Consider the following 6,570-nt stretch of genomic DNA (forward strand, 5'->3'; position numbering starts at 1 on the left):
CTGCTAAAGCGTTGAGAAAAGCCAGAAGAGAAGAGTTGCAACAAATGGCGGACAACAGAGAAAACAGAGAAAACAGAGAAAGAGAAAGAATTGAAGCTGCTCCGGTGCCAATCAGAGATCACTTTCGACCAATGATCAACAATCATTATTCTGGGATAGCTCGGCAGAATATCACAGCCAATAATTTTGAGTTGAAGCCAGCTTTGATTAATATGGTGCAGCAGAATCAGTTTAGGGGTGCAGCTACTGAAGATCCGAATTTGCATCTGCGCACTTTTCTGGAGATTTCTGACACAGTGAAAATTCATGGTGTTACTGAGGACACCATCAGACTACGATTGTTCCCATTTTCTCTTAGGGACAATGCTCGTAGTTGGTTGGAGTCACTACCTCTTGGAAGCATCGCTACATGGGAGGATTTGGCTTCAAAATTCCTGTCCAAGTATTTTCCGCCTGCTAAGCCTGCTCAACTGAAAATTGAGATCACTACTTTTAGATAGCATGATTATGAGCAACTTTATGAAGCTTGGGAGCGTTACAAGGAATTACTACGCAAGTGTCCAAACCATAATTTCGCTGATTGGGAACAAATTGAACTATTCTACAATGGATTGAATGGGCCTACTAGGATTTCTGTGGATGCTGCTGCTGGAGGATCTATATTTTCAAAATTTCCTGCGGATGCGTATGAGATGTTGGAGCAGATGACTATTAATAGTTATCAGTGGCCGAGTGAGAGATCTATGCATAGAAAACCTGCTGGAGTTCATGAAGTTGATGCGTTCACTGCTTTGACTGCTCAAATGTCTGCTATTTCTACACAGTTGGCTGCACTGAGCAAAGGAAATCAAGTTTCTACTGAGTCAGCATCACTGGCGAATGCCGTACATTCTACTGATGGATTTGAAAGTGTGGAGCAAGCTCAATATGTGAACAACAGAAACTACAACAAATATCGAGGTAACCCTGCACCCAATCAATATCATCCTAGTTTGCGTAATCATGAGAATTTTTCCTATGCAAACAATAAGAATGTGTTGAATCCTCCACCGGGGTTCAATACTCAGAATGGTGAGGGTAAACCATCTATGGAAGATTTGGTGAATAGTTTTATTTCAGAGTCATCCACAAGATTTAAGAGGAATGAGAATAGGCTTGATAGTATGGAGACACACTTGACCAATGTGAGCGCCTCTATGAAAAATCTTGAAACTCAAATTGGTCAGTTGGCGAATGCATTGAATAATCAGCAGAGAGGAGTGTTTCCTAGCAATACTGAGGTTAATCCTAGGGAGCAATGCAAGGCTGTTACTTTGCAAAGTGGTAAAGAACTTGGGGTTGATGATCCAAAGGTAGTGGATGATGAAGCAGTTGAAGAAATTGTGGTGGAGTCTGAGAAATCTGTGAGCAAAAATTCCAGCAAGTCTGCAGTTGTGCCTGAGAAACCGCATGTGCCACAACCTGTTCTGCCATATCCACAGCGGTTCAAGAAAAAAGCGTTGGATGAGAAGTTTTCTAAGTTTCTTGACATCTTCAAGAAAATCCATATAAATATTCCATTCGCAGATGCGTTGGAGCAGATGCCACACTACGCAAAATTCATGAATGATGTGATGGCAAGGAAAAGAAGGCTTGAAGAATTTGAGACTGTGAAGTTGACTAAAGAGTGCAGTGCCATCCTACAAAAGAAACTGCCACAAAAACTGAAAGATCCAGGGAGTTTTACTATTCCTTGTATTATTGGTGGTGCGACTGTTAATAGGGCATTATGTGATTTAGGTGCAAGTATTAATTTAATGCCTTTGTCTATTTTCAGGTCGTTGGAGCTTGGCGAGGTGAAACCAACCACAATTACTCTGCAGTTGGCTGACCGCTCCCTGACTTATCCTAGAGGAGTTGTGGAAGATGTACTGGTAAAAGTAGATAAGTTTATTTTTCCTGCTGACTTTGTAGTGCTTGACATGGAAGAAGATCAAGATGTCCCTCTAATTTTGGGGAGACCATTCTTGGCGAATGGAAGAGCGTTAATTGATGTACAAGAGGGTGAATTAACTCTACGAGTTGGTGGTGAAGCGGTCACATTCAATATTTATAAGACCATGAAATACAAAGATGAGGTCCATTCTTGTAATAGCATTGATTTATTTAAATCTTATGAGAAAACTTTTGTTGCAGGAATGGAGTTGGAAGATGCATTGGCAAGGTGCTTAATAAATTCTGTAACCCAGTTTGACGGTGATGATTGGGAACTTAGAGAGCAATTTCTTGCTCTTGAAAGTTTGCCAAAGGAAAAAGATGGAAAAGAAAAAATTGAAAAATTACCTGAGGAGCCAATAAAAGAGGTACCAGTTTCTACTCCTGAATTGAAAGAATTGCCAGGTCATTTATGCTATGCATTTTTGGGAGAAAATTCGACTTGACCGGTAATTATTTCATCCTCTCTTACTCCTGATGAAAAAGATAAATTATTAAGAGTTTTGAGAAAATTCAAATCTGCGTTGGGTTGGTCGATTTCTGATATTAAGGGAATTAGTCCCAATATTTGCATGCATAAGATTTTAATGGAGGAGTCGTATAGTCCATATGTCGATCATCAAAGGAGATTGAATCCTGCGATGAAAGAAGTGGTAAAGGCTGAGGTGTTGAAATTATTGAATGCTGGTATTATTTATGCTATTTCTGACAGTGCTTGGGTGTCACCAGTACAGGTTGTGCCGAAGAAAGGAGGTATGACTGTAGTTAAGAATGAGAAAAATGAGTTAATTTCGACTCGTACTGTCACTGCATTGATTATAGAAGGTTGAATAAGGCTACTAGAAAAGATCATTTTTCTCTTCCTTTTATTGATCAAATGCTTGATAGGTTGGCTGGTTACCAACATTATTGCTTTTTAAATGGTTATTCTGGTTACAATCAAATTGCCATAGCACCAGAGGATCAAGAGAAAACAACTTTCACATGTCCCTATGGTACTTATGCGTTTAGGAGAATGCCATTTGGGTTGTGTAATGCACCGGCTACTTTTCAGCGGTGTATGATGACAATTTTTTCTGACATGGTAGAAGAAGTTATGGAGATTTTTATGGATGACTTTTCTGTGTTTGGGTCTTCTTTTGATCATTTTTTGCACAATCTGACCCTTGTTTTGCAGCGCTGTCAAGAAAAGAACCTAGTGCTTAATTGGGAAAAGTGCCACTTCATGGTGCAAGAAGGCATCGTACTTGGGCATAAAGTGTCATCTACTGGGCTTGAGGTGGACCGAGCAAAAGTGGTTGCGATTGAAAAGCTTCCACCGCCAAATAATGTGAAAGCCATTAGAAGCTTCTTGGGACATGCCGGGTTCTATCGTCTCTTTATTAGAGATTTTTCTAAAATTACTAAGCCTTTATGTAATTTGTTAGAAAAAGATGCATCTTTTATTTTTGATGATGCGTGTTTGCAGGCGTTCACGAAAATTAAGGAGGCACTAATTTTTGCACCTATTATGATTGTGCCTGACTGGAAAGAGCCGTTTGAAGTAATGTGTGATGCTAGCGATTATGTTGTGGGAGCAGTTTTGGGGCAAAGAAGAGATAAAATATTTCGGGCAATTTACTACGTCAGTCGCACTCTTGACGGAGCACAACAGAATTACACTACTACGGAAAAAGAGATGTTGGCTGTGGTGTTCTCTTTCGACAAATTCAGGTCTTATCTCATTGGCTCTAGAGTAATTGTTTATACTGACCATGCAGCAATTCGTTATCTCTTTGTCAAAAAGGATGCCAAACCATGATTGATTCGGTGGATACTCTTACTACAAGAGTTTGATTTTGAAATTAGAGACAAGAAAGGAAGTGAAAATTTAGTGGCGGATCATCTGTCTCGCATGGAGTTGGAAGAAAAAGCTGAATATGAACTCATCAAGGAGCAATTTCCTGATGAGCATCTTTTTGAGGTAAATTCTAAACTTCCTTGGTTTGCTGATTTGGCTAATTTTCTTTCTTGTGGTGTTTTGCCTCCAGATTTTAATCATCACCAAAGGAAGAAATTTTTCCATGATGTCAAATTTTATCTGTGGGATGATCCGTTTGTGTACAAGAAGTGTTCGGACCAAGTGATAAGAAGATGTGTAGATGAAGCTGAAGAAAAAGAAATTTTGGAACAATGTCATTCTGCACCATATGGTGGTCACTTTGGAGCCACACGAACAGCCGCTAAGGTACTTCAGTCTGGTTTTTATTGGCCAACTTTATTCAAAGACAGTTATACCTTGGTAAAATCATGTGATAGATGTCAAAGGATGGGAAATATATCTAGGCGTCATGAATTACCTCTCACCAATATTTTAGAAGTTGAATTATTTGACGTGTGGGGAATTGATTTTATGGGACCACTCCCTAAATCATTTGGTCAATCTTATATTTTATTGGCTGTCGATTACGTTTCGAAATGGATGGAAGAAATCGCCACTCCCACTAATGATGCTCGTGTAGTGGTACAGTTTGTGCAGAAAAATATTTTCACGAGGTTTGGAACTCCACGGGCCATTATCAGTGATGAAGGTACGCATTTTTGCAATAAAATCTTTAATTCATTACTGACAAATATGGTGTTAGACATAAAGTGACATGTGCATACCATCCTCAAACAAATGGGCAAGCTGAAATATCCAACCGGGAAATTAAGCAAATTCTAGAAAAGACTGTTCACACGAATCGGAAGGATTGGGCTAGCAAGTTGGATGATGCACTATGGGCATACCGGACCGCGTTCAAAACTCCTATTGGCATGTCGCCATACAGGTTGGTCTTTGGTAAAGCATGTCATCTGCCAGTAGAGTTAGAGCATCGAGCGTATTGGGCGGTGAAAAAGTTGAATTTTGATATGAAAGATGCTGGAGAAGAGCGATTGTTGCAGTTGCATGAGATAGAGGAGTTTCGTAATCATTCTTACGAAAATGCCAAGCTTTACAAAGAACAGACTAAAAAGTGGCATGAAAAAATATTATTGAAGAGAGAATTCGAGCCTGGACAGCATGTATTATTATTTAATTCTCATCTCAGATTATTTCCAGGTAAGTTTAAATCTCGATGGTCTGGTCCGTTCACCGTGGTGAAAGTACATCCCTATGGAGCCATTGAACTGAGTTGTCACGATGGTCAGACATTCCAAGTCAATGGGCAGAGGTTGAAACATTACTTTGGTACTGAAGTGAGGAACATCGAGAAAGTTACTTTGATCGAGACCGCGTAAAAACACCACGAATGTCAGGCTTACGACGTTAAACCAAGCGCTCTTTGGGAGGCAACCCAAATTTTAATTTCGTTTTAGTTTATTTTATTTTTAGTTAATTTTATTGCATTTCAGTAATTTTTTATTTTTCATTTTTTTAATTTTAATTTTGATCCCAATTCCGAGTTGTATTGCAGGTCTGTTTCTGCCCAAAATCATTCTTTAGGGTATAAAAATTCGAAGCTCAAGCGCTCCAGCGCTCCAAATTCAGCGCTCCAGCGCTATTATTTACGTAGCAAAGTCGAGCATTTAGCGCTCCAGCGCTATTCTGGGAATTCCAAAGTCGAAGTTTTAGCGCTCCAGCGCTACATACGCAGCGCTCCAGCGCTTTCTCAGAAAAACAACGGGCGCTCCAGCACTGCTGCGTATATACTGAAAAAAAGGGGATCGCACAGATCAGATTTTCCCCTTCTCTCTAATTCATCCGCCCCCAAGCCATCTTCTCCCCTCAACCTCGAAAAATCCCACCTGAAAATCTCGGCTACACCATAAATCGCACATATTCATCCTCACCTAGCTTCGTGTATTCGAATTCAAGGTAATCCGAGTTCCTCTCATTTTCGCTGCTAGGGTTTGTCGAGTTGGGGGATTTCGATCAATTTTCTTTCAAAGTGCTCGTTCGAATTCAAGGCAAGGAGGCAGTTAGATATCTAAATTTGCCGGATTGGTGCTATCAAACCGAGGTATATTGAAATCTTTTATCAACCCTGGATATTTGAGCTTCATTGGTCAAGTTGTTGAATTGGGTTGGATTCATGTTTATTTGTTAATTCATTGGTGATTATCAGAAATATTTGTGGATTTTGTTGGAGATTTGTGAATCACACGGTTAATTGTGCTTATCTTGGGTTGTTAGAAGTGTTATTGTTGGTTGTGCGGCGTGGTGAATTGTTTTGTTTGGTTAGGGATTGAACCGCATCGTTGGAGGTAGTGCATTGTGGTTGAGTTTTTGTTTGTTGGCGTTGTGATTGAATTGTTGAGATGGTCCCGAGAAAGAAACAAAAACAGGGTGCTTCTTTGTCCGGTAATTTTGATGCCCATCGTTTTTGGGACGAAGAGGCCGCCAAGAATTACTCTCTCATGGTAAGCAAGAGCATGGTTCGAGAAAGGGGTTTTGATCCTAATTCCCCTTTACCATTGTGGGATGTACGACATGCAGCTCATGAGCGTAGATGGACGGGTTTTGTCCAACCTCCCGGTGATGCCGTGATTTCTTTGGTTAGAGAGTTCTATGAAAATTTGAAGTGTAAACATGAGCAATATCATGTACCAGTGAGAGAAAAAAGGGTGGCATTT

The 6,570-nt window shown here is 40.0% G+C and overlaps 1 non-coding gene across 1 annotated transcript; it reads right to left on the reverse strand.

The window, feature by feature from the left end:
• Positions 1 to 467: 467 nt before the first annotated feature.
• Positions 468 to 574, reverse strand: LOC140876791 (small nucleolar RNA R71). The gene has a single exon (XR_012149024.1). It is a non-coding gene; the product is annotated as a small nucleolar RNA R71 (small nucleolar RNA).
• Positions 575 to 6,570: the final 5,996 nt, after the last annotated feature.

Source organism: Henckelia pumila, chromosome 1 (assembly GCF_033568475.1).
Source record: "Henckelia pumila isolate YLH828 chromosome 1, ASM3356847v2, whole genome shotgun sequence".
NCBI classification, from domain to species: Eukaryota; Viridiplantae; Streptophyta; class Magnoliopsida; order Lamiales; family Gesneriaceae; genus Henckelia; species Henckelia pumila.